We start from the raw sequence: 25,748 nt of genomic DNA, 5'->3' as shown, positions 1-25,748 counted from the left end.
CACAGATTCATGCACATTGAAAGGAAATTAATTAGAAGAAAATATTTTAATATCGTTATTCACCCTTTCTCTGTAATAGAAGTGTCCGAGGTGAAAGAAAATTAGTAAAATGTACATGAAAACAATATATAAATTGATTAATAAATAAATAACATGATATAACAACAACAAAGACATGATATGAAAACAACAAAAACATAATATAAAAACAACACTGATATGATGACTAATAAATTGATTAAACTTATTCTAATGTCTCCTGTATATCACAGTAAGAGTAAAAACACTTTCAGAGTGCTTGCCTAATTTCCCTTGTGATGAAGTATTTACAACTTTAACGTCACACACTCTTCGAACTCAAGAGAAAGCAACATATAACTGATCATGTCTGAAAACAAGTTCAGGTAAAAATATTCCTACTCTGTCTAAAGTTTGTCCTTGTGATTTATTAATAGTCAGTGCAAATGCTGGTATCACAGGAAACTGTCTTCAAATTAATTTAAATGGTAGGCCAGTGTCAGATGGGGACAAATCAATTCTTGGAATCAGAACAACCTCTGCTTCCTCAGATCCTGTTAATACTTCAGCCTCAATTATGTTAGGTCATAATCTTGTGATAATAAATCTAGTACCATGACAAAGACCCCATTTACTATTAAGATTTCTCAGTAGCATGATGATTGCACCTACTTTCAATTTTAATTTATGGCACAGCATTCCCGAAGGAGTAATACTATTAAGAAATTTGATGGGAAAATTTTCCTTTTCAGCTTCACCCATTGAATCGATGGAATCATCACTCAAATAGGTGTGAAAATCTCCATTGAGTAAATCCAAAATTTCTTCATTTAATTTATGAACATGCTCGTTTTTAGGACAAAGAATCAACTTAGCCTTTTATAGATGTAGAATAAACTTGCTTAATTAGAGCTGCTTTCTGATTTAGCTAAACTTTTTCCAGCCCACTGAAGCACCCCAACTTCTCTTTCAGATAATTGTCAGCAACACAGCAGTAAATATCAACACAAAGCAGATTATTATTGTAGATCACCCTGCGAGAACAAAGGGTAAAATATTTAACTGCAACAGTGTTTGACTATATTCTGTGCAGTGAGAAAACCTGAAGTCATTTTCAAGGTCCACCATTTATTACTTCTTTTCAGTCAGGTGAAGTTTCTAAGGTTTCTAAATCTCTGTTTTCTGGCTAATGAAAACAGGATTCCACCAAGTCTCCTATCTACCTACTCCAGGACTTCTGTGAGGATCAAATGAGATGAGGCACAGGAAAACGCTTCACAGATATTTGGTTAAAAGTGTAAAATGTTTGCACCTGGCTATAAAGCAAGTCGTTCCAGGGCTGAAGAAACTGTAAGAAGGCTAATTGCTAGGGAGAGGAAGCTGGGCGTTGCACCTGGCGCCCAAAGCTGGGCTGGGCTGTGGGCCGCATTTTGCACCATGGGGTCTCGGCGGCATTGGCTGCGATTTGGTGGGCTGTCACTCTGGGGTGGTGGTGGGACCTGTGTCCTACTTGGGGGAAGCTGAGTGTTGCTCTGTGGGCGCCAGGTCCATGGTGCCATTTCTCTGTAAATGGCCAGTCAGATGGACACTAAGCATATTAACCTTTTATATATATATACAGTGGGGCCTTGACTTACGAGTTTAATTCGTTCCAAGACCGAACTCATTAAGGAGCTCGTTAACTCAAATTACTCTGTCAACTCAATGCAAAAAAATGGCCAAGAGACAGCTGGTATCTCAAAAAACTCGTTAGTCAGGACACTCGTAAGTCAAGGCCCCACTGTATAGACTAGAGTCCCGATGCACAAAATGCACGAAATTCATGCAAGGGCCTTGGCCCCAGCCCCCGCCCACTGCTGCTGTGGCTGGGGGCCTCTGCCACAGCCCCTGCCCGCTGCAGCTTTGTCCGGAAGGAAGGACGTCCAGGAGGATGTCCAGTCTAATTTGCATATTATGCTTTTATTATTATAGATTCCCACATGGAGGCCAAAGAAAAATTTGTTTAGCCATCATTAAAATTTTCTGGATATAAAAAGATCTGTTATTTCATTATTCCTCATGTACAGTAACATCCATCTTCAGTGCACAGTCAAGAAGTATGTAAACAGGCATTGTAGGAATGCCTTCTCCATTTCTCAGTAAATTGACTTCCCGAAGGATGCTACTCCACAGTGACTTAAACAATATGGATGCTCTAAGCTGCAATTCTTTACATGGTCCATGATGGTCTCAAAGGGTGCTTTTGACCAAGAAAAAGAAAAAAATGCAAACAGCAAAATGAAAGAAGACTTTACAATCACCCCTGCCCGGCTCTCCCTTACCATAGGCTTTTCTAAGCTACCAGCTTTTCAGTAAGTTGGTGGCAGGCTGGGATGAGAAATCAGGTTCTCCATTTCCTGATTCACATCCTTCTTAGACATAATGAGAGCATCTATTTATTTAGTGGTTAGCATATAAATATTATTACTATTATTTAAACGGTGGTAGAGAAATGACATATAACTTGGACTGTACTACTCACTACACACTCACATGTTTGCTTTCACTAAATATACAGGAATTCATAATAGGCTCCATGTGCCTCTGCTTGCCATCAAGAACTCTGAATCCCACCGGCTGTTTTGATCCCTGCTCCCTCCTCATTCCACAGGGACCCAAGAAGGGATTCTGCCTGTAACATTCTGGTTAAGACAGTTACCATGTAATCCCTGCTCCCCACAGCTTTTATTTCACTCTCATTTCAAACCTTAATCCAGAGGTGCTAGGTGACTACCGATTTGATCAGGATGAGAAAGTAAAGGCATTGTACAATTATGAGAAGGCAGACTGCTGAAAGGGAAGGGTGAGTTTCTATATTCTTAGGACCGAGGATGTTTACCTTCTCTATGGTGCCTCTCTAAGATAACCTCTCCACTTCTTGCTAAGATATACCTTCAAACCACATCCAACCCATTCTACAGATTGACACATAACATTATATCAAGTGAAAATAAAAAATGGTTTGAGCCCTGGGTGGTGTGCTAAGTGGTTAGAGCATCAGCCTGTGCACCTAAGGGCCCAGGGTTTGATTCCCAGTCAAGGGCACTTACCATGGTTTCAGATTCAGTTTCCACCCCTGGTCAGGGTATGTGTGGGAGGCAACCCATCTAAGTGTCTTTCTCACATCATTCTCTCTCTCTCTCTCTCTCTCTCTCTCTCTCTCTCTCTTCTGCTCTCTCTCCCCCTCCTCCCTCCCATCTACTCTCTCTGAAAAGCAATGGGAAAAATATCCTCAGGTGAGGATTAACAAACAAAAACATGATTTGAGAGAAACCAAGTGACACATCATGCTATGCTTATAGATTTTTCTAAATTTAAATGAAAACTCTTTTTGTCTTATACGTTTTTTCACTTAAAGATATTTATAAAATGTTATTTTTATATAATAAATTGAAGGGAATATTCCATTTAAAAGAAATTTCCAATTGGCTATTAATAGACTAACTAAACTGAAGTTAGCAACTTCTCAGAATCCTCTGAGGATAGCTAGGCATTTGATAGGCACTTAATCACTACCTGAAGAATGGCTGAACCCTTACAAAGAATATTTCTCCCTGTCTTATCTTTAATGCTCTATTCAGGTTACTACTGGAAAACACATGCCTACACAAACCCCATGAGGTGGAATCAAACTCTCTCTTCCCAATAAAGTAGCAAAATTCATGTACAAAAGTTTCAGAATTTTTAAAAGTATATATTTCAATAAGTTATTTCAATCATTGAGCCTCCTATGGATTTGAAAAGTCATCATAAAAATACAATACATATTTTCTGAATGTTTGTTTTTATTTACCCGTTACACAATTTTTAAAAAATTAAAAATTTTTTCCAAAGAATGTTTTTAGTGGAACAAACTTTCTATAAAGTTCAAACTTCATTAAAATGTCTTTTTACTTTAAATTTTAAAAAGGAAATTTTCTTGGTCCTTAATCTTTTGTTCTTAACACCAGTCACTGTAAAAACAAATAGTTAAGGGGTAACGAAACACTGCAATCATAGCTAAATTGACCTAGATCAAAACAAGACAAGTCAAAACAAAAACTAAACACTGACTCTAACACAAGCCACTGGCAGCATTCCCAGAAGGTCACCAAACTTGGACTTGAGAAAACTGTCAATGTTTCCTGAAATTTTCAACCATATCTTCTGAGTTTTTCATTAGTGAAAACCAAAATGTCAAAGAAACAATAAAGGGGGTAGGGGAGGACTAAATTAAATCCTTAGAAAAGACAAACCTAGTGGAAAAGATGATCCTTTTCACAACAGATACCTACAGAGTAATTTCTTGTCATTGTGCACATATTGTTTTCAGTGGTTTTTCATTAAGGAAATCTTTGGAATAAATAACCCTGAAATCAAACTGGGTTAAATAGGACAAAAAGACCTACAGTATTCCAAAAACACTCTCCTGGATTATGTGCCTCTTGTTACACGATCTGATTTTTCAGAAGGCAAGGTAGGTGAATGAAAAAATGCAGAGTAGAAGACAGGAAACCTGAGCTGCTATCCTGGGCCACCTTGAGCCCTTAGTCAAGAATGATGCCTCCAAGCCTGTTTCCTCATTTATATTACACAAAAATCTAATCTCCCTAACTGTTCTAAAAAGTTTATGAGTACATGGGAATCCCATGGATGCCGTTAATAGACCTCTCTTTATAAAGGACACTATTACATTATTCCTTTTCACAATAAATTAACCAAACGAATTAAATTTTTTTAAATCAGGTTGAGCATCAGCATTCTAAACTGTTCTCAAGTGATTCCAAAGTGCAGTCAAGTTTGAGAACCATGGACTTAATGCAGCGACTCTTAACGTGTGGTCTCGGGCCAGCAGCATCGGTATCTGAGAATTTTTACAGATGTTCAAAATATTGTATTATTTTCTGAGAAACTTGAAGTACTTCATGTATTCTGAAAACAAATTCCCCCACTAGCTAAAATAGAAGAAAAAAAAACAAAACATCAAATGAAGATCATGTAAATGGCTACTTCTTTTTTAGGGTCCAGTTTTCTGAGGTAAAAACAGAAAAGAGAGCTTCAGCTTAAACCATTCATTAATGTCCACAGTAAAAGAATTGCAAATTCTGCCCTAGCCAGTTTGGCTCAATAGCTAGACGCAGGGGTGGGCAAACTTTTTGACTCGAGGGCCACAATGGGTTCTTAAACTGGACCGGAGGGCCCGAACAAAAGCATGGATGGAGTGTTTGGGTGAACTAATATAAATTCAAAGTAAACATCATTACATAAAAGGGTACGGTCTTTTTTTTTTTTAGTTTTATTCATTTCAAATGGGCCGAATCTGGCCCGCGGGCCATAGTTTGCCCACAGCTGAAGAGTGTCGGCCTGCGGACTGAAGGGTCTAGGGTTCGATTCCGGTCAAGGGCACTTGGCCAGGCTATGGGCTCGATCCCCAGTAGAGGGCATGCAGGAGGCAGCCTATCAATGATTCTCTTTCATCATTGATGTTTCTCTCTCTCTCCTTCTCCATTCCTCTCTGAAATCAATAAAGAAATATATATTAAAAAAAAGAATTGCAAATTCTTATTAAGTATTTACTATGAGCCAGAGCCAGCCGTGGGCAAACTACAGCCCGTGGGCCAGATTCGGCCCGTTTGAAATGAATAAAACTAAAAAAAAAAAAAAAAAAAAAAGACCGTACCCTTTTATGTAATGATGTTTACTTTGAATTTATATTAGTTCACCCAAACACTCCATCCATGCTTTTGTTCCGGCCCTCCAGTCCAGTTTAAGAACCCATTGTGGCCCTCGAGTCAAAAAGTTTGCCCACCCCTGAGCCAGACACTGTTAAAAGAAAAATTCATGCTCTGACTGGTTTGGCTCAGTGGATAGAACATCGGCCTGCAGACTCAAGGGTCCCAGGTTCGATTCCAGTCAAGGGCATGTGCCTTGGTTGCGGGCAGATCCCCAGTAAGGAGTGTGCAGGAGACAGCTGATCGATGTTTCTCTCTCATCGATGTTTCTAACTCTCTATGCCTCTCCTTTCCTCTCTATAAAAAAATCAATAAAATATATATTTTTTTAAATTAAAAAAAAATTCATATGTGTCAACTCACTCCTTACAACAATCCTTCTGAGGTAGGTACTATGACCCCATTTTTACTAATTAGAAAAAAGAAGCAAAAAAAAGCTTATGTAACTCGTCCAAGTTCAAATGACTAGTAAGTCCCAGAGTCAGGGGTAAGGCTAGGCAGTCTGGCTGAAGAGTGTATGTCTTTTTTGTTGTTAATTCTCACCCAAGGATATTTTCCATCAATTTTTAGAGAGAGTGAAAGGGACGGGGAGAGACAAAGAGAGAGAAACAGCGATGTAAGAGAGACACGTTGATAGGTTGCCTCCCGAGCAGGCCCCAACCAGGGCCAGGGAACAAGCCTGCAACTGATGTATGTGCCCTTGACTGGAATCTAAGCCAGGACCCTTCCGTCTGACAGCCAACACTCTATTCCCTGAACCAAACTGGCTAGGGTGCAGGAGCGGGATAGAGGGGGGACATATGTAATTCTTTCAACAATAAAGATTTTTTTTACAACGACTAGGGCAAAGAATGTGTCTTTAATCATGAGGTAGAGAAAGTTGAGAAACTCAGCATCCATGGCTAATTCTCTTTGAGATTAAACCACCTGCCAGAAATAAGCATTTCAACTTTGTTTTCACAAGAATGATAATGAATCAAGCTAAAGAATTACTATTGCATGCTGAACAGTGTAATCTAAAGATAATAAATAACAAAATTAAAACATGTACCCATTTTCTGTGATGTGTTTACTCACAAGACTTTCAAGACTGGATTTAATAGTAAAACAATCCACTTTAAAACAAATAGGCCCTCAAAATGAACCCAAATGAATGCCAGGTAACTCTTATCAAAACCTTTCTAAGTGAGCCAGGTTATGTAAATCAAGTGCAATTACACAGGCTTGTTTATGATCATCCCTGCTCCAGGCCTTATGGGGAATTATAAAACTACTGCGGGGCATTGCAATATTGATCGTTCCTAATTGGCCATATCCTGTCACTGAATTGCAACATCACATACTCTCTTAGCTCTTCAGTTAAGTTATCCGGAACACTAATTTGAGTACTGAGAGTCTGAATTTGCTTCCACAATCCTTCATTTTTCCCATCAAGAGATGTGCCTCTGATCTTCCCTTTTCATCCCCACAGCTATTCATTTCATACACAGTGAGCCAAACAAAAAAAACCTACTTACATTAAAATGTAATTACAATTAATTTAATAACATTAAATTCTAATTCTATTCAATTTAATAACATTAAATTGTAATTTCAACAGTATCCTAATAAAGACCTGATTTCCTGAATGGATGAGTCACTAAGATGTTTATATGCTGGAATTTGGATTATGTTTAGTCTTTTAGAAGTCATGCAAGTTTGGTAATAGGCAGAGTTTGAAATGCAAATCAAAACTACAATGTGATACCACCTCGCACCTGTCAGAAGGGCTATTATCAATAAGACAAGTAAAAACAAGTGTTGGAGAGGTTGTGGATAAACAGAAACCTTCATTCACTGATGGTGGGAATGTAAACCGGTACAGCCACTATGGAAAACAGTATGGCAGTTCCTCAAAAAAGTAAGAATAAGTTACCATATAAGCCAGCAACCCTTTTTCTGGGTGTCTACCTGAAATTTTGAAAGCCTTTATTCACAAAAAGATTTATGTACCCCTGTGATCATTGCAACATTATTCATGGTGGCCAAGTCATGGAAACAACAGAAGTGTCCTTTGATTGGTGATTAGATAAAGATGTGGTATATACATACAATGAAATACTACTCAGCCATAAGATGAAATACTGCCATTTAGGACAACATGGATGAATCTTGAGAATATCATGCTAAGTGAAATAAGTCAGATGGAAAAAAGTCAAGAACCATATGATTTCACTCGTATGTAAGATATAAAACTGAAAACAACAAATGAACAAACAAGACAAACAAAAATTCATAGATACTGACAACAGTACGGTGGTTACCATTAGAAAATGAGAGGGGAGGTAACAAAGGGTAAAGGTGGTCAAATATATGGTGACAGAAGGAGATTTGACTTTGGGTGTTAAACACACAATGCAATATACAGATGATGTGTTATAGAATTGTACACTTGAAACCTAAATGATTTTATTAACCAGTGTCACCCCAATAAATTTAATTAAAAAAAGATGCAAGATGAGTGATAAAAAGGTACTTAAGTTAGAAATTTAATAGTCATTTTATCACTGAAGTTAAAGGAGAATTAAGACTACTTTCAAAGTACAGAAGCATTTGGCATCCTTTTTGGAATTAATATAATAATTTTTTTTTCCAGTAGAACCATTTGATCCTCAGAGAATCATCTGAATCAGGTCCAATCAAACAATGTGAAAGAAATTGCTTTTAATATATATGATTTGATGCATTTTGAAATTACTGCAATTAAGAAGAAAAATGACCTTTAAATGACCTCAACTACCCTTTTTGCCAATGTAGGCCTGTCCTTGCTGTGTGTCCTCATTTTGCTTTGTCTTTTTTTTTTTTTAAATATATTTTATTGATTTTTTACAGAGAGGAAGGGAGAGAGATAGAGAGTTAGAAACATCGATGAGAGAGAAACATCGATCCGCTGCCTCCTGCACATCTCCTACTGGGGATATGCCCGCAACCCAGGTACATGCCCTTGACCGGACTCGAACCTGGAACCTTTCAGTCCGCAGGCCAACGCTCTATCCACTGAGCCAAACCAGTTTCGGCTGCTTTGTCTTATATTGAACAAATCTTGATGTAACTGGTAAAGGTTTCATTTTATTCTCTCAAGAACCTAAGAAACACCAGACAGTACTTCCCAACTGGTTCTCTTGGAGGCCATGGTGTGCCACTTATAATGCCCTCTTCCTATCAGTATATGAATTTTCTTTTATAAGGAATGATATCCTGGATAGTGTGAGTTTAAGACTATTTAAATGTGAATGTAAATAGATTATAAACTCCACCACATGCTGAAATCCTTCACCATAGACAGGGAGTGTAGCTAAAGACAAGGCTGTTCATTTGAAGCTAGGCTACTTTAAATCTTTTTCTAGAAAGTTCTATATAAAACACAATAAAATTCTGAAGATAAATTGAGGATGACCGTATGTTCACATTCAGGTAAAAAGCAAAAACTTTACATTCTAACGGTGGTGTCGGCATGTAAATAAATACAAAACCTGATCATGTTATCAGTATCTGTACTTTTTCTATCAAGGTGTTTGGATTAGGTTTTTGTTTTCTTTCCAGTTTGTATGTGGTATGTGCATATTTTAAGCTAGCAAATATTTAATTTACTCTGTGAGACATTTTAGAAGAATCATTTCATTTAACTCAGGCAACAATTTTGGAGTATGCATTATACGACTACAGTCCCCATTTTACAGATGAGGAAAGTGAGGCCTGGAGAATTGATGCCACCATCCAAGAGCATGAGAAGCAGACCAGCAGGTGTTGAACCTGCGGCTGGAGCCTCAGACCAAGGCCCCTGTTCCTAATCACTATCTCCATCTCCCCCAGTTTTCTCAACACAAGTTTAGTGCCTGTCCCTTAACACGTTCATATACCTCAATCATAACTTGGCACAGGCAGCAGCTTGGAAAGTAAACATTCTCAGTACAGAAAGTCTTGGTACAGTTAGCACTGTGTCCGCCCCGGCACACGTGCTGGGACTGGAGTCATGCCTATTCTAGCTTTTGTGGCCAATGTTAGATTTTCTAATCCACTTAAGCTTATTTGCAAAGCCATTTTTACTTCTGTACTAATGACTTTGAAAAAGCTGGATTTTTTTTTTTTGGCCAAAATTTTGAAATCTCAGGTCTCTATTAAAAGAGGGGGGTTGGAGGGAGCGCCACTTCAGACATTCCAGAGACCTGTAATGCTGAATTCCCTCTCACTCTGGAGAATTGGCACGAATCCCTGAAAACTCCAATTGCTTTTTTTAAAAAATGAGACTGCGTATGAGTCCTGTAATGTGCGCTGATGACAGGACTGCTCTGGGATCATGTCATCGGGGGCCAAAGGTTCATGCGATTACAGCTAGAAGACTCTCATGTACATTTCTCCTTTGGCTTCATTTCAACTCTAAAGAAAAAAAAAAAAAAAATTCCTAATCTCTCCTAAAGCAAATAAGCGAATTCTACGATGTAAAAATTGCTGGAGATGATGGCAAGCATCTGTCCTTTATGGGATCCTCCAAAGTCCACAGTATACCTTAGATTTTCCAAAAATGGTCTGTTTCCTCCCCCATCCCCCCTGGGAGGGGGCTTTGCAGGTGTTTGCCCTCACCCCAGCTGAGATCCAACCCAAGCTCTCAAAGTCCGCAAACTCTAGCAGCACCTGAGGGCTCACTAAAACACAAAGCTGGGCCCGGATCCCAGTGTCAGCTCCGCCCTAGATTTTGCATTTCTAAGAGTTCCCCAGGTGACGCTGAAGCTGCGGGCCAGAGAGCACACTTTGAGAACCGCTGCTTCCACTCACTGGTTCCCAATCTACTTCACATGGGAATCACCTGGTAACAGTTTTCTACATGTGGATGCCCAAAGTCCCGCTCCTGGATATTCTGATTTCATTGGACCGGGATGCTGCTCAAGCACCGGATTTTATTAAGCTCCCCCGGTGAGTCTGCTGTGCCCCAAGCGCGAAGAACTGCTGGTCCACCCCCCGCAGCCCCAGCCCTGCGCGCCCGCGTCCCGTTCCCTGGGCGCACCACGTGCGGACGCCACAGCCCCTTCCAGGGAGATAAAGGCAGAGAGCGATGAGTTTAGGGAAGTAAATCCCCGCATGTTATTCATTCTCAGAGGCCAAACACTGAGGCAGAAATCAGCGCCCAGGGAACCTCTACATTCATTAACACCCAAGTAACTTTGCAAGACAAACTGACATCCCATCCTCCAAGCCGGGCGTGGAGTCTACCTCCCGGTTCGCCGGGAGAAAACTGCACCCTCAGAACCCCCAAAATGCCAACCTGCAGCCCCGGGGGGCCAGCTCTGAAGCCCCCTAATGGTCATTCTGGCCAGGAGAGAGGAGAAAGAGGTGTCACCTTACCTGGCGCGGTGTCCAGGGTCCGGGTTGCCCTCGCAGGCAGCTGCGTTCTGCACCAGGGGTACAGGGTGTCCCGGGCGGTGACCAGCCCCAGCGCGGAGAAAAGCTGGGCTGCAGCGGGTTTGCCGCCCTCCGCCCGGAGCCCGCGTCCCGGCAGCGCCAGTGCAGAGCGCCGCGGCTCGGAACTCGCTCTCAGCCCCCGGAGGCGGAGCCCTGGAGATAAGGTTCGCGCTCCCCACCCGCCCCCTTTCCGGGGCGAAGGCCAGAGGGTGGGTTTTGGATCTGGATCTGCAAGTGCGAACTGTTAGTGGAAGCCTGATGGAAACATACTTCAAATCCTGCTGGGACCAGAAAATGTACTCCTGGGAGGAAGCAGGAAAGATAAAGGCAACTCAGAGGTTGAAAGGACAAGCACTAAGCGAGGCGGGGGCGCTGGGAGCCCTTCCTCCCTGGGCCTGTGAGCAGGGCACTGGGGCACCTGGGTGAGCCACCCTAATCCGCCCAACAGCAAACTGACTGATGTGCCTGCCTTTAACCTCAGGTAACAGTTGCCGGAAAACCTGAGAGGAGTTCCCTCTCAGACAGGCAGTTACCTCCGAGGATTCCGGAGGTGCAGGGAAGTCCTGGAACAAGGGCACTGCCTTCTGACTATAAAAGGACGCTCTGTGCTCTGCCCCTCTTAGTCCATTCTTCACAGAGCAGTCGGGAAGTTCCTGTGCTTAGCACTCCACTGCTTTCTGGCCCACAGCTAGCTGGCTCTCACCTGTCACTCTCCCCACTTCTCATTCTAGTTCCCTACAGTATGGCCTGTGGCCTTTCCTATCCACACCCCTGTGCTCTCCTCTCATCTGCTATTTCTCTGTTTCCTAAACTCTGCTCCAGACCGTATCATGATGGCCTGCGTCTCCTCATTCAAGTCTCAAGTGTCACTTCCGGAGAGTCCTTCCTGCACAGCCCATCCAAATGGAAACCCCCACAATCATGCCCATCCCCTAACCCCACTTCTTTTAAAATTTTATTATTTTTCTGTTACTCTTTTGTTTTGATTCCATCTCAAGGTAACTCTATGAGGACAGAGAATTGGTCTTATACCCAGCTTTATCCTCTGCATCTAAAGCAACACCTGGAACACAGTAAGTGTTTAATAAATATCCGCTGAATGAATGAGTGGATTAATATCTCCTCAAGAGAGACTCTTGACAAAGAAATGGCTTCTTTCAGTATCTCAAGCCTACTGAATTCAAGGTCAGATATAAACAACAGGAATGATCATCATTTTCTACATTTCTTCATTCATTCATTTATACATTCATGTTATAGCCCATTGTTATGCAAATATGTTCCCTCATGGTTCATATCAATGAACATATAAAAATAATCTCCAATATGAAGATGTGGATAACAATTTCAAACAATACTTTTATTAATGAAGAGAATACATTCCAAATTCTCAGCAAATGGCCTCTTCTACTTTGCAGAGAAACCGAAGCCTGCCAAAACCAAACCTACACCCAACTGTTTCTGCTTGGCATCTATTAAAATAGAAAAGGGCTCCCCCACATTTTCTCTGTCCCACCTCTTCCTGTCTCCTTAGAAACCACCCCATTGGTGGTTCCATCATCTTTTATATATTTAAGCTCTTCCTCTTAAATAGCTTATTTGAATGTACTCCAGGCTCTCCTATCCCAACTCATTAGACACTGGTCTTCTTACCACTTCCTGAAAATGCTCCAGTCAAGTTTGCTAACCATCTTCAGTATTCAATGGGCCAGTGGTACTTTATCAGATTCCGATTCAGAAGGATGATGATGAGGCCTAGTGATCTATAGTTTGCAGAAGCTCCCCCCTAGGTTATTACAGTTTTTGTTAAGACTGTTGCACAGACTACCTGTCAGTTCTTTCCTTTCTGAATCTCTCAGTAGTTTTTGACCTAGTTGGTCCCCACTCTATCCATCTTGAAATATTTTCTTTCCCTGTCCTTATTAACTTTTCACCTACCTATCTGTCTCTGCTATGGGGTCCTCTTCTTCTATCTCTAGGTGCTCAGCCATAAGCCTTCTCTTCTCCCAGTGAACTCTACTTCAGCCATGTTACCCATTTCCATAGCTTCACTGATAGTTAGGGCTCTTAACATGGGATCCATGGTTAGCCATCAGGGAATCGGTTAATCCCTAAAATTTTCACCCAGTATTCTGTATACATATATGTTAATTTTTCTGGAGAGAGGTTTTTCAGATTCTTCTAGATCAGTGCTTGGCAAACCACGGCCCGCGAGCCACATGCGGCTCTTTGGCCCCTTGAGTGTGGCTCTTCCACAAAACACTGCGTGTGGGCGCGCACGTACAGTGCGAAGTTGACTTAAAACTTTAAGTAAAGCTTATTAAGTTAATTTTAGGGAATGTTGTGGAGTGAAAGAAAGTGTAGTGTCGAGGATTGAGAAAGGTATGTTGAGATGGTTTGGACATATAGAGAGGATGAACGAAAGGAGATAGACAAAACAAGTATACAAGATGAGTGTGTTGGAAGGGGTCGACCTCAGCGAACATGCCTCAATCAGATTGAGGATGTTTTTAGCAAAGGCCAGCTTAGGAGTACCCTAATTAAGTTAATAACAATGTACCTACCTATATAGTTTAAGTTTAAAAAAATTGGCTCTCAAAAGAAATTTCAATCGTCGTACTGTTGATATTTGGCTCTGTTGACTAATGAGTTTGCCGACCACTGTTCTAGATTATCAAAGCATGACCTTCTTATTGCTATTCCATCCACAAAAAGGTTAAGAGCCCTTCATCTATTCGCATGTCTACCAGATTTCTTTCCCCACATTTCAGCCAGTGTCCCAACTGTTTGCTGGACATCTTCACTTGCATGAATGACACACACTTCAAATAAAATATGGTCAAACCTGAGTTTATCTTTCTGTCCCCCTCAGTACAAAATATATACAAACAAACAAAAAACAACCTGCTCCTCCTCTCTACATTCCCTGTCTTTGCCAAGGACCCACCATTCATCCAATTGCTCAAGACAGGACTTTGTCATAGTCTCCACTCTAAAGTAAATCTGACCCTGTCCTCATTTAAGCACTGACATGATTTTCTAACACTCTTAAAATAAGTTCTGAACTCTTCAACCTTCCTCCACAGCTGTTACATTGCTGATCTCTCCACTCTCAGGACCTGCCACTTCCTCCCCACCTCCTTACCGCCTGGTCCTCTCAACACTATCCATACTGACCTTCTGCTGCCACAGACCCTTCGTGCCCAGATTTGCTTCCTATGGAAATTGTGATATGATCCATTTATGTTGTTTTAAACTGCAGAGTGTGTAGTAATTTGTTACACAACAATTAAAAATTAGCACAGTAAGCTTAAGTCCAGCTCTTCTAATATAAGGTGATGGAAGATGATTTGACTTTTGGTGGTGGGCACACAGTGCAATCTACAGATCTTGGAACATAGAAATCTACACCTGAAACCTATGTGATTCTATGAATCAATGTCACCCCAATAAATGTAATAAAAATATATAAATCAATAAAAAGACCTGAGGTATATAATTTTATTTATTTAAGTAAGACTTACAATGTAAACCCTCAAATTTTAAAGTTAGAGAAAATATATGCTTGGAAAGTAAAATTTCTCAATTTTTGTCTTAGAACATAATTGTACCAAAATCCACAATATTGCCTCTTCCTCTTCAGCAACAGAGATCTAAGTCATAGACTTCAAATATTAGTACAGAAGAGACCAAAAGAATACTCCTTTCCTTTACACTCCCCATTGTCTTATTTCAGGACCATCCAAACCTATGCCGCTGATACAGAAGCAGCTGTTACAAAAAGATTGCTTGTGACTGCCCAGCTGGTGTGACTCAGTGGATTGAGCATCGTCCCTTGCACCAAGAGGTCATGGTTCAATTCCTGGTCAGGCCACATGCCTGGATTGCAGGCTAGATCCCCAATAGGGGGCGTGCAGGAGGCAGCTGATCAATGATTCTCTCTCATCATGAATGTTTCTATCTCTCTCTCCCTCTCCCTTCCTCTTTTTCTAAAATCAATAAAAACATATTTTTAAACAAGAGTGCCTGTAATTGACATATTTTTCCATTAGCAATGCCTTCTGCTCTGGCTTTTCAGGGTTTACTTTTTCTGCTTAGGGTAATAATTGTTTCTCTTCTCCAGGAGAATAAGCCTACATTATTGCTATAGTATCGCATTTTATGTATCAAATTCTCAACAACTAAAGCATATTTAATCAAGCTAACACAACTGGGCTGAACAGCTACAACCAGAAGTCAGCACCAGTGAGAGTAAGTGCCATATTTGTATTGCTCACCATTACATTCTGATGGGAACAATCGACATTTATTAAATGAATAAATGAATGAATGAATGAATGAACCTAATGTGCCAAGACGAAGGGAGAATAATGTCACTGAATATATACCGAATGCACTGATACATTCCAGGCACCAGGTTATACTTTTGGGGCATACAGAGCTGTGAACAAAACAAGCCCCTGCTCTTCCTCATAAATAGCTCACACCACCCTGAAATACTGCACCATTCACAAAGGCAGGCAGTTCTCAAATGCTCTTTCTAGAATTGTAGGCAGGGTCACTTTTTTTTTCTGTGTCTCTGAAAGATTCCAATCATCTGAATCCCAAAGTTCCTACATGCTAGAGCTTAACAACTTTTCCCCTATTGAATCATAATGATAGCCAACTTCTCAGCCCCAGATAGATGTCTTTTCTGTCCTCCAGCCTCCCTCGCCTAGATAATTTTGCACATTAGGCTCTGTGACTTGAAGCATCCTACCTCGGGCCCTCATTTCTTTATCAATTAGGGCTCCTTGGTTGTAAGCACAGAAATGGTTTCTAATTTACACATAGAATGAATCCTTTGGAAATATATCAGTAGCTCACAGAGGGCTAGAAAGCCACATTTAGGAAAAGAGGAACCAGGTAAAGCTACAGAGGTAGCAGGAATTACTTAGCATTCTTAAAAGAATATCACCAGTGGTAGAAATGAGCTACCTGCCCCGCCCCCCATTCATATATTAATTTACTCAGTGTATAAGGATAGTGAGTTTCATTGGCCTAGCTAATGAACAGGGGAAGCATCTAATTGTACTGGCCTGCTAAAATTGCCCACAGTGGTGGGAAAGAAATTCTCAAAGGAAATCAGGATGCTAGTACCATAAAAAGGAGAAATGAGTGCTGGGTGGGCAAAACAAAACATAGCCACCTCAAAAAAAAAAAAAAAAAAAAAAAGCTATGCCATTTCCTTAGGACATTTTTAGACCCAGCTATAGGAGCCACCTCCTGCTGCTTCCAACACCTACATCCTTGGATTGTACATACACCTCCAGTTTGATGGATAAATCCAAAGGGCCTGATGTACAATAATTTCATTCTATGCAAGAAGATATGGCACATAATAGCCATACCCTAGAAATAATTGGAAAACACCTCAGGTTATCACTACGGAGCTACAAGACCTTGAGCTAGTATTTCTAGAAACATCACAGCCCAGAGGACATCATCCACACAGACTGGCTTAGGGATGACACATGACACATGGGCTAGAGGTTTCTCTAGGACTTTGGAAGGTAGGTAAAAGAGGGTTCTTTGTTGGTTTGGATTTTTTTCCTTCAATTTTGAACTGAAAGGACTATGTAAGCCTAGATTTTCCCAGGAGAGACCCTGGCTGAGAATGAAGCCAATACGGACAAGAGCAGAACAACAGAAAGGGAAAACAATCTACTGACATCTTTTGGGTATCTACAGGTGTCCCAAAAAATGTATACACACTTGGAATAATTATAAAGGCAGTGTTTATTAAAATACATTTCATTTTCAAAAGGTAATAGAATCTACAGACATAGTGTGTATACATTTTTTGGAACACCCTATATATCCAGCCATTGCTGAAACTAAGCCTATTTTTAGATTTTTCCCTTATGTGAGCCAATGGATCCTTTTTTGTTTAAGCTAATTTGAAATGGGTTTCTGTTGCTCTCAATGAGAAGAGCTCTAACTTGAATACCCAAAAGCAATTACAACGCTGAAAGACTCTCTTAAAAATGTCAACATAAAATCCTTTTTTGTCTCAAATTCTTCTTAAATTTATAGCTTTAAATGCTAAATAGCAATACTTAATATCAGAGCTTGGCATCAACAATGAACATTTTTATAAGTCTTCTTTAGAGTCCAAAAATCCAAGATGATTTGACTCATACACTAATATGGTTGGATGATCTTCAGATCTTTTTTCTGAGGGAATGTTCTTAGACCCAAATGTGACATCTCAAATTGTCAGGTAAAGATGCAAAAACATATATAGATATACAAATATACCCAAAAGTGCAGTCAGAGAGAGTTTGAAGATAATTCTCCTATTTCATAGTTTCTTTCGTCCTCAATTTCAGAATACCAAGTCCTTTTGGCCAAGAGAATATTAAATGAATTAATATTCTCCAGACTTTGGGTCATGTTTCTTATATTTTTGTCATAGGGCTGCATGGAAAATTCAACCTCCCTTACAGTGAAACCATAGCATAAAAATGAGAAACTACTTCTTTCTAATTAGCTGTAGAGATGATTTCTTATTAGCCATCTCCCTACAGAAACTCTTCAAAGATGCTTCACTGTGGTTAGCCCAGTGCAGAGGGAAGACAAGAGGTGGTTGGCCTCAGTGTTGAAGTCATTCATGTGCAGGCATCTTCAAAAGTAGAAGGAAGATATAGTCTTTGTTGGTGAATTCGTTTATTATTGAAATGTTGCATCTAAAGTGAAACAACATATTCAGTACTGGCTTTCCTTTGAGTTACAGTTAAAAATTGGAAATGTCTGTTATATATGTGTGGGAGATATTTGAAACAGTGGGTGGGTTTTCTGGTCTGTTCAAAGAGGAGTCCCCAAACTAGTGTATCTAGGCATAAAGTCCATAGGGTTTGTTTAGTAGGATATAACTCTGAAATCAATGATTGTATCTTACTGATAACAGATAGCATTTAATGAATAGCATACACATATGTGCAAGAATTATTTTCTTCAGAAAAAAATGGAAATAGCTTCCTATCGACAAGGACTCTACAAGTCTCTGAATTCTTTATAAAAATGGTTAGTAACAGGCTAAGATAGATTTTTTTAAAAAGAGTATTCCATTAGCTTTGAAGTTAAAATATCAATATATAAAAAATAATTATTTCAAGATCCAATAGGTGTGTGCAAAAATGAGAAATATTTGAAGGTATTAAAGTTACTTAACAATTTTTCTAAAAACTGTAACAAACTAAGTTCTCTTAACTGGCCTTAAAAGTCATTGTTTTCTTCCTCCAATCATTTTCTTAGTGCTCTTCTGAGATATCTTCAAGTTCTGCATAGGTCTCAGAATAATAATTCATGCAGGTAATTATCAGTGATGACCTCTTGGAAAAGACATTCAGTAAGTATGCTGCTTACTTTTTAAATAATCCTATGCTGATTGGGTTCACAATTCATTTTAACAATCACCAGGTTTTTTTTTCTGTCATAATAAGTCCTTTATTATCCAATCTACATTCCCCGCCAGGTAAATGACTCAGCACTCATTTTCTCAAATTTTAATTCTGTTTAATTCCAAATATATTTTTATAAAGGTCATTTTGACCAGATTTGAGAGATATTTCATCATAGATATGAAAAATCCAGATGATGGGTGAAATCATGTCTGTGGTCCCTTTCCAGCTCTGACGTGCATGGCCTTCTGTGGGGACGGTCAAGTCTTAGTTACAATCATACATTACAACCTTCCTTTTTATCCTAGTTCCCAAGTTCTATAAATCAAAGTTAACTTAATGGACTATTTTAGATTTATCACTTTCTTTTTCAATTCTGGGTAGAAAATCTTTCTTTCCTAACCTTCTAAACTGGTCATTATTCTTAAAAGTAAGAGTGTATGTATACTTAGTGTTTGTATGGATTTTTCCACAGTCCAACTGCACAGGCCCCTGTGAAGCTAATCTTTTCTTAACAATATACATACCTTCTTTTAAAAATTGGATGCTGTCTCCAGAACATTCCTTCATAAATGATGCCACCGGCCTGCATATCGTCCTGTTGTGGGGAAGAGGGAGGGCATCTCCTCCTCCCACTCTGCCAAGGTAGTTGCCTGGCTAAGAGCTTACTTGGGAAGCCTCCCGGAGCAGCAGCGGGCAGGATGAATGCCTTGGCTGGCTGCGCGCAGACTTTCCAAGGTGCCAAGTTATTCAAATAGAGCCATCCCTCTGCTGTGCCAGAGTCCTCTGCTAGGATCTGTGTACAAGGAAATGTGGCTTCCCCTCAGCCCTTCCAGAGATTGAGTTTGATAATGCCTTCGAACATGAATTTGAGAACACCACATTGGACCTGATAAAAACAGGTTTAAAAGGGGCCCCAGCCCGATCTGTCACCCTACCTGGTCTCTGAGAAGCATGGAACGCACAGCAGAACCTCTCCTGGTTTCTCCCAAATGTGGACCGGACAAGCCTAGGAGGTCTGCTTGGCTCAGCTGAAAGAAAGAGCCTCACCAAAGGTTCTCATCTAGTCATTGCTGGCACCTATGTGAAGGTGGAGGTAAGAAAATAATTCTAGAGTCTCCCTTGGAATATTTCTGATTTTTAAAAATATTTTTATTGACTTTAAAGAGGAAAAGAGAGAGAGAGATAGAAACATCAGTGATCAGAGAGAATCATTGATTGGCTGCCTCCTGCACACCCCCCACTGGGGATCCAGCCCACAACCCAGGCATGTGCCTGACTGGGAATCAAACCTTGACCTCCTGGTTCAGAGGTCAACACTCAACCACTGAGCTACGCTGGCCGGGCTATTTCTGATTTTTTTTTTTTACCCTACAGAGTTAAGGAGCTCCAGAGTATTTTTAGCAGAGACTTTAACCCTTAAAGAAATAAAGGAACGAGGTTCTCTAAATGACAATTAGCCTAAGATCAGGCTAAAACTAAAGGCAATTTAGTAGTCTCATTACAATGTTTAGCCCTAGTTACTTTCATCCTGCTCTTCTTTAGGAGTTGGGAAAATTTACTCTGAGGATGCCCTTCTAGGGCTTCAGATCCAGCCCCCTTATTTCTGGTGGATATAGCGATATGGGCAGAGATGGGAAGTGCTCATCTCATAAACAACATTGTATTTTCCTTCATATCCTAATAGAATGTGTTCCTGCACTTTTATTTGGTTTATGTAAAAAAACAGTTTACTTAAAAATGTTTTCCATATGAATAGAAAAAAATTGAAAAGTTTTAAATTAGTGTCAACTTACAAGTAATAACAAGTGTTGGAGAGGTTATGGAGAAAAAGGAATCCTCATTCACTGCTGCTGTGAATGGAGACTGGTATAGCCACTATGGAAAACAGTATGGTGTTTCCTCAAAAATTAAGAATAGAGCTATCATATGACCCAGCAACCCCTTTCTGGGTACCTACCTAAAATTTTTTTCTTTTTAAAAAAAATATATTTTTATTGATTTCAGAGAGGGAGGGAGGGAAGGAGGGAGAGAGAGAGAGAGAGAGAGATCAATGATGAGTGAGAATCATTGATCAGCTGCCTCCTGCACGTCCCCTACTGGGGATTGAGCCTGCAACCTGGGCATGTGCCTTTGACCAGAATCGAACCTGAGACCCTTCAATCCTTGGGCTGATGCTCTACCCACTGAGCAAAACCGGCTAGGGCAATTTTTGAAAACATGTATTCGCTAAGATATATGCACCCCTATGTTCACTGCAGCATTATTCACAGTGGTGAAGACATGGAAACAACCAAAGTGTCCTTTGATAGATAATTGGATAAAGAAGACATGGTACACACATACAATGGAATACTACTCAGCCATACGAAAAGATGAAATACTGCCATTTGTGACAACATGGATAGACCTTGAGAATATCAAGCTAAGTGAAATAAGTCTGACAGAAAGAGTCAAGAACCATATGATTTCACTCTTAAGTGGAATATAAAACTGAAAGCAACAAATGAACAAACAAGCAAAATAAATAAAAACTCATAGACATAGACAATTATATGGTGGTTACCAGAGGAAAGGGGGTGAGAGGGTAGTAAGCGGTAAAGGGGATCAAATATATGATGATGGAAGTTGATTTGATTTGGGCGGTTGGCACACAATGCAATATTCAAATGATGTATCACAGAATTGTACACTTTAAATCTATATAATTTTATTAACGAGTATCACACCAATAAATTTAATTTAAAAAATTAAATAAATGAAAATTGGTGTCAAATTAGAGTTTTGAAAACCTGACAAGCAAATATTCAGAATCAGGACCCAGCATAACTTTTGTGTGGTGTCAAAAGTAAAGCTTCAAACAGAAAGAGATTCAAACTGTACCCTCTACAATATAAATCTATTTCATATTAAGGAGAGGTAAAATCTAGACTCAAGATTTTAAAGCCTAATTACCAATTCTCCCACTGGTCCAACCAAACAACATTAACACAAGTGTTACTCAGTCTGTTTCATGGGCACAGCTCTATCCTTTTTAGTGCCACGTGGGAGTGAAGCTAACAATGCTTCTCTGTTCAGGAGGCAAATCTATTCTTCAGCTGGAGGAGTAATGAGTGTGGGCAGGTTCAGTTAGAAGGTGTAATGTTCACTCTAACATCAATCATTCAAAATACAAGTAAATTCATGCAGACAGTCAAAGGAGCCCCACTCTCAGAATTGCACAGAATCAAGTGCAGACTCTGATGAATCTTATATCCCTGTCATATAGCAAGACTTTTCTTTATTAAACACTCCTATTTATAATGACTGAGGAGTAAGCAAGTTCTATGAGGTCTCACAACAGGATGTGTGGAGAGCAGAAGCTGCATAGATTCAGGGCTGTATTAAAAAGAAAGAGAAAAATTATAAAGCATGTGGCACTCCTCCAGCACATTCTCATTACCAGCAAGGTAGGACTTGATTAACACTGTTTTATTATTAATTTTAAAGTAGTATAAGGTAGGGTGGTCTAGAGATTATATTGCCAAAAAAGAAAATCTTTGTAGCTCCCATATGCTTTCTTTGGGAGTAGAATTTAGTTTGAGAGCTTTCTGGAAAGAAATTTGACAGTACGCATCAGGAGCCTTAAAATATCCAGACCCTTTGATATAGTAATTCTCTTTTTAGGAAACTACCCAAATAGAATAATTAGAAAAGTAGGCAAAGATGTATGTGCAAAGGTAACAATGAAACATCATGTATACAATAGGCAAAAGAATAAAAACCAAAGGAGACCCCAAATGATAGATTGGTTAATTCACAGGTCAGCACACATTTTCTGTAAAGGCTTGAAGAGTAAATATTTCAGGCTTTACACACAACGACTACTCTGTCATTGTGGTGGGAAAGCAGCAGAGACAATAGTAAGTCAGTGAACATGGCTAGATTCCAATAAAACTTTATTAAGGGACTGAAATGTCAATGCAAATAACTTTCAAATATTGTGAAATGTTATTCTTCTGATTCTTTTCAACAATTTTAAAATGTAAAAGACATTCTAGGTCCTGGGTTAAAAAAAAAAAACAAAAAAAAAAAAACAGGTGGCAGACCAGATTTAACAATCCCTGGCTTAAATTCAACCATCATTATTAAATTTTTATGTTCATTATTTAATATGAGTCAAAATTACACAATTGAGGGAGAGGAAGGAGAGAAGAACGGAGAGGAAGAGGAGGAGAGACTGGAAGCTAATAAGCCAAAATACTTATAGTAGTTATTTCTAGGTTGAGAAATTATAGATGATATGGATTTTTTATTATTTATTTTTTATACTTTTGGATTTTTCAACAAGAAGGTATATGTTATTTTATGATTCAAAGTGATACTTTAAGGAGAACAATCCTTTTGGCTCAAAGGATTCATTTCTTTCTCATTCTTTAGACATTACTCAAACTTTGGCCTTTCTGAAATTCTTGACAAAGAGCACACTGTTTTCTAGCAATAACTTTTAAACAACACCATTTTATTAAACATAAGATAACAATTCACTTACTTTTAGGGGCATATTATTTTTAAAATTAAATAACTTAGGTCTTAGCCCCAAAGTCAGAGTCTGTCTCCCTTCCTTTTTCATTTCCCTCTCAGCGTGTGCACCCCTCAGCCTCTCCCCAGCTACTTGGCAAGTTCATGCTGCCCCAACTCCCCCGCGCTGGCATCGGAACACCTCCAACTCTTTCACCCTACCTGCACCCAGCGGAGTGTCTCAGATGCACCCATCTAACCTCAGATGCTCACATTCCATCATCTCTAGCTCACCTGTTATTGGCTCACAGTCGGTGGTTATATACCGGATAGTGGGCTGACTCTGTTAGACCTTCAGAAATATCTTTATATTTATTTTAACAGGAAGTTTGGAATCTGAATATCTTATCGCCATTGAAAAATTAGCTGATGGGTAAATTTCAGGCCTCCGAGCCAGGATTTCCCAAGCATATTTCACAAACACTTGTCCTATGACATATTGCATGGGGGAGGGGGTGGTGGGAACCAAGATCTGTGTTCATATCCTTTTGAGAGATGCTGCATATAGTATTTGTATGCAAAAATGCATACAATTTTGAGACTCAAAATTCATATTAGCACATGAAAGGCTTTGCAAAGTCCCAAAGTAAAGATACCAATTTAACTTTGTACAGGTCATTGTGTTCCAAATTTATTCTCAGCCTCCCTGTCCTCCCCTCCCGCCTTTTATTTGAAGAGGAACATTTAAACATCCAGCAGAAGGCAGACGGCAGTGTTTCCAAGGACCGCTCTTGGGAATACCCAGACCTGGCCAATAAAATAGCTGATTTCGAATGGGGTGGGTAGAATAGGCTCTAGAGTTCCTCAAATCATTTTGCATTGAACCGTGATGGTCTCAGACTCTGCATCACACCATTCCTGGCATGGGGTGCACTGTATTCTCCCCATGCTCCATCATTACTCTCTTTGCATTTCTACTTAGACCACTGAGTTCTTTCTACCTCCTTTTCCACCTGCTGCTTTTTCTTCTATCATTCTCGCTGACTCCCTGCCACAGGTGCTTTCACTCTAGTACATGGCCATTATTGCTGAATGTTCACTCAGCAATTGTGTATTTAAATTGACATTAAAATCACCATAGCTTCCCTTGGCTGCTGCCAAAAATTAGCATATGTTTTCACTATTATGAGACACACAGCTGACATTTTTTAAAATAACATCGTATCTACAAAAACATATGTATCCAACTGTAGTGAGATTAGATGATCCAAAATTTATTTTTCTAAGAATTGAGCACATCCAATATACTCTTCTCTGAATGAATCTCATTGTTTGTATTTTGGCAATACCTTTCAAATATCCAACCACCAGGGAGAGTTATGCATTGACCTTTAATTCAATTAATAGCTTCTTAGAAAAACTTGTACTTCTCCCAAAAGCTAATTTCTATAGCTAGGCTGAAAGTACATAGTTAGAATATTGCTGCTACTGTCACAAAACCAATTATTCCAAATTGCAAATATGTGCCCCTTATAGCTAAAGCTCAAAGAAACACATGGCCAGTTCAGCATTTGTCGGTTTCCAAGCCACAATATGATATCCTGGATTTGTTCTGGTCATTTTCAGATAAGTCTTATTACCAAGGAGAAAAGACATACTTTCTCATATTAACATTTGTATTCTGACCACTACCGTCCCACCATATACATAGAGCAGGTTTCAAATTAAACAACAGTGAGAAAGACAGAAAGTTCGAATCAAATAATGAGTCTGGCTTAACAGGAGAATATTATTCATGAATGCAGGCATAAGCTAAATTCTATTTTCTCCTCCCTCAAGGAATGACTCTGAACCTGATAGAGGGATTCTTCTGTAAGCATGAATTTCACTCACAAGGAAGCCTCCATGAAGTTGTGAGACAGTGTTATATTATCACGGACAATGTGGAAACCCCAGGGAGGATTTTGAGAAAGTAGAAGTAGAAGGCAATTTTCTTCTCAAAGAACTTTTTTGGAGTAAAATTTGCTCTAACTAGTAAAAGCAAGTTTTCTGTGTCTAACTAAATTCCTCTGGTTTTGGTTTTTCTTCTTGAAATGTCCTTGCCTTCATTTTTTATAGAAAATAGGAGTTAACTATAATTCCACTACAAATCCAAAGATCACTGATGGTCTTTGGAGACTCAACCTCTCAGATCTCATCTCCCTTCACTCGTCTCCCATTCAACTCTGCTTTGGTCATAATATCATTCACTTGCACAAAGCTAAGAATGAGTGCCTCCTTCAATCCTGCACCCTAGCTCCTGCATGCTTGCCTTATCCATAAACCCTGACCCAGAAGGTAATATGGTAGTCGGGAAGCTTAATCATTGTATTAGTAAGGATGAGCTAAGTTAAGCTGCAATAACAAAGCAGTCCTATAATTCTGCTGGGCTTAATTCAACAAAGGATTGTTTCTTGCTCTCAGTACAGGCAGGTTAGCTGGAGCCTCTGTTCCACTTAGGGAACTGAGTGATAGCAGCTCTACCATGTTGTATCCCATCCATCTGGAACATGTAATCTCTAGTCACTGCAGTAGAAGAAGAATATAGACTTTACAGTGTCCT

General features: G+C 39.6%; 1 protein-coding gene across 1 annotated transcript in view; it reads right to left on the bottom strand.

The window, feature by feature from the left end:
• Window positions 1–11,247, bottom strand: part of COL21A1 (collagen type XXI alpha 1 chain) — a 178,250-nt gene extending 167,003 nt beyond the window's left edge. Inside the window, exon 1 of the mRNA XM_070418364.1 lies at window positions 11,148–11,247. The gene's annotated coding sequence lies outside the window, so the exon portion shown is untranslated. The remainder of the gene's footprint in view (window positions 1–11,147) is intronic.
• Window positions 11,248–25,748: the final 14,501 nt, after the last annotated feature.

Source organism: Myotis yumanensis, unplaced genomic scaffold (genome assembly GCF_028538775.1).
Source record: "Myotis yumanensis isolate MYYU_CA2020_CCGP unplaced genomic scaffold, mMyoYum1.0.hap1 SCAF_6, whole genome shotgun sequence".
Lineage (NCBI taxonomy): Eukaryota > Metazoa > Chordata > Mammalia > Chiroptera > Vespertilionidae > Myotis > Myotis yumanensis.
Note: the sequence above shows the minus strand (reverse complement) of the source record. Positions and strands in the feature narration are given on the sequence as shown.